The sequence below is a fragment of the Aegilops tauschii genome, chromosome 1 (genome assembly GCF_002575655.3).
Source record: "Aegilops tauschii subsp. strangulata cultivar AL8/78 chromosome 1, Aet v6.0, whole genome shotgun sequence".
NCBI lineage: Eukaryota > Viridiplantae > Streptophyta > Magnoliopsida > Poales > Poaceae > Aegilops > Aegilops tauschii.
Genome location: NC_053035.3, coordinates 306966731 through 306970082, shown reverse-complemented (window position 1 = coordinate 306970082; position 3352 = coordinate 306966731).

Sequence of the window (3352 nt, the reverse complement as noted above, 5' to 3'; positions counted from 1 at the left end):
GGGAGTATCTTGAGGGAGCGATAACCCTTTGGGGAAGGGCTCATCGCGAATGCGGGGGCCGAAACAGGCCGGGCCGATTGCATCTTCTTCCTCTATGGCCAGGGACAGAGCAAGGCGCTCAATCCGGTGGCGCACGTCGTTCTCTCCAACTCCTTCACGGGGGCCCAGCCGGCCTCCGAGACTCGGATGATCAACAGGCGGCGGGGAAGCGCGCCTCTCCCTGCGAGGAGGAGGTGAACGGTCATCCCGCCGCTCTTTTGCTCGTGGGCGGCCATGCTGGTCGCGCACAATTGTGAGGCGAGTGTGCCGACTGCGGCTAGCAGCCGGCTTTGGGTCTCGCTGATTGCGAGCGCCGCTCGTTGGGGATCGAGAGGTCGCCCCATGCTCACAGCGGGGAGGATGGTTTTCGGCTTGCCTGCCGGATTCCATCATGCGGCGGCCCGCGTCCTGCTGCGCGGTTGCCGTGTCGAGGAGCTGCTAGAGGCGCGCCATCTGGCTGCGATGCTCCTCGCCTTCCAGGTTGTCCAGTTCGTCTGTTGTCACCTGGGCGGCGCGCAGGTTCTCCATCGGGGTAGCGTAGACTAGGCGTACGACTCCCAGCATGCTCGCGATGGCTGCGCCGCGTTGCCGAATCGTGCCGTCTCGGCTGGGCTCGCCAGCAGCCGGCGTGCCACCCGCACACGGTCGATCTCGCGCTGGCAGGCTTCAGCGCGGCGCCTCATGGCCGCCAACTTGTTGGCGTTGTCGAGGAGCGACACGCGGAATGCTTCTAGCATCTCCCCGTTAGCGTTGGCAGCGACGGGGTAGACAGGCCCTGCAGGGCGGCTTGCAGCGGGTCTTGGGCTGCTTCATCAGCGTCCCCGCTGCGGCCAGTGACCATCACCTCCGTGATGAGGCCGGCGCTGGCTCCGCCGGCGACTGGAGGGAGCGGGTCGTCGATGATCACCATGTTGCCAGGGAAGGCATCAGTGGTAGCCGCGTCGGAGTCGATGAGCATCTCGACGGGCGGGTTGGTGGAGCCAACGGACTCCAGGTCGGAGGCGGGCTCGTTGGTGATGCAGAGCTTGCCGAGGAGGTCGACGAGCCAGCTCTCAGAGTAGGCAGCTCCCGCATCAGGCGCGGGCTTGTCGGAGAGGCTGATCCCGCCAATGAGGTCAGCGAGACAGCTCGCGGCGCAAGCTGCTTCCATGTCGCGAAGCGCGCTGACGCAAACGCCATCAGGCGTGCCGGGCTGGCTAATCAGGCCGGCCATGGCATGCTCGCCAGGAAGGAAGAGGGTTCCCGTCCAGAACGTGTGTGCTTAGCCCCACGGTGAGCGCCAAATGTCGAGGATATCTAGCAACATACGCAAGGGGGTGGCTTATCATGGATGGGGACAGGAGTACGTCGTCGGGCCTTGAAAGCGGGAGTGAGCGAGATCTCGAACGCCTACGAGTCTTACCCAGGTTCGAGGCTCTCCGTGGAGATAAAACCCATATTCTTGCTCTGCAGGGTCTCCGCATGATGACTAATGTCAATAGGTGGCTACAAGGTTGCTCCTTGAGCTGTTTCTGCTAGAGGAGGAAGAAGGGCAAGGCTAGCACCTTTGCCTCTCTAGCTATGGGTGTGTGTGTGGGGGGGGGGGGTTCTGAACCCTTTGCATGGGTGAACCTGGGGGGTCGATATAGGCCTACCCCCAGGGGTAGAATGGTAATCCGTCCGGGTGTAGGACCCGGATGTCAGTGTCTCAGGGTGCCGGCTTCTCCGCCGGCTGCTGGGGCCCGCCGCCTGTCGCGAACTCGGCCGACAGGTAGGGCCCGCTGCCTGCGGGCCATGCTGACTGCCTTTTGCTGTAGGTTCGCCCTTGATGACGGAGGCCTTGTCGGGGGGCGCATGCCTACGGTCCCACCGCCTGGCGGGCGTTTACTGTAGCCACACTCCGTCTCATCAGATTAATGGCGCGCATACTCTAAGGGGAGGGTGGGCCGACTGCTAGAGGTTGGCCCGCCCTCGAGTCCGCCTTCTCGAGGGGTCCCATCTTCTAGTTGCTCGTGGACAGGTAGGGCCCACCACCTGCAGGCCGTACCGACCGCCTGTCGTGGGACTATAGCGCTAGCTGACGTAAGCTGCATTGTGAGCCACGTGGCTACAGTGCCGCACCGGGTGATGGGTGTCCGCTTGGTACTCCCGCACTCTCCGGGATTCGGGGGTGGCAGGTGGTCCTGTAGCCACGTCCCGTCTCGTCATAGTAAATGGGTGCAAACTTTGAGGGGACGCATGGCCGCCTGCTAGGTGCCGGCTCCCTGAGGCCGCCTTCTGAGAGCACGCCGTCTTCTAGCAGCCGGCCTCCTGGACCAGCCGGCCCAAGGAGCCAGCCGTACGTCCGGGAGGTGCGAGGGGCTTTGATAGCCCCGATGTCTTGTAATGCTATGGGGTGCTGATGTGGCTACCCGTGGCCAATCCCTTCGACAGGGGCAATCGACGCAAAGAGCAAACACAACGAGTGGCACAAGATTTTACCCAGGTTCGGGCTGCCCGAAGGCGTAAAACCCTACTCCTGCCTTTGGGTGTATTGATGGTGTTTGAATACAAAGCACACGGAGTGCTCTCCCCCGGCAAGAGATGGGAAGAGAGCAGCTACACGAATACCTATGCGTGAGGGTTGCCCAAATTCGAACCCCCTCTAATCTTGCCCTGGCCCTCCTTTTATGGCTAAGGGGTCACCGCAGTGGCAAAACGGTCATTACATGGGTGATTCGACTAAAACAGAGTTATTGTACCTAACTCTGTCAGTTAAGACAAAATGCATTAAATGCATCATTAGGTGTCGCGTGGAGAGGCAGTCCTGGAAAAGTTCTTCCACTGCTTGCTTTACTACCTCTTATTAGTGTGTCACGCCATCTGGACATGTGTCAATAAAGGTGTTTTATACCTCCAGCAAGCTGGCATGCATGGGCCGCGTCCACGTAAGCACCTACGGGCTCGACACCTCACTAACAAGCGGCCAACTGGTTAGATAGGCGGAGCGCTGGCGCTTGGTGGGGTGCCCATGCCTAAAGGGCTTGTCGGGCCTTCATCTTGGGGTTGTGACTCAGCCTTGGAGGCCCCGGAGTCCTTGCCAGTGCGGCTCGGTCTAGATCCTTGTCGTAGTTTCAGCCATGCCGGCCTCGCCCGGCCGACAAGGGAGACTTCCTGAGAATCTTCATGCTAGCTTTGTAACTTGGTCTTCTTACTGCTCCCCTTGATGTCATGAAGAGTGGATTCTCTGGCTTTGTTTGGTGTCAAGACTTGGTATTTGATCTGAGAGTTGCAATGCACCTGTGCGTAAGTCAGGGCAACAAACGTCCACGTTCGTTGTACCGACAGGCCCCAG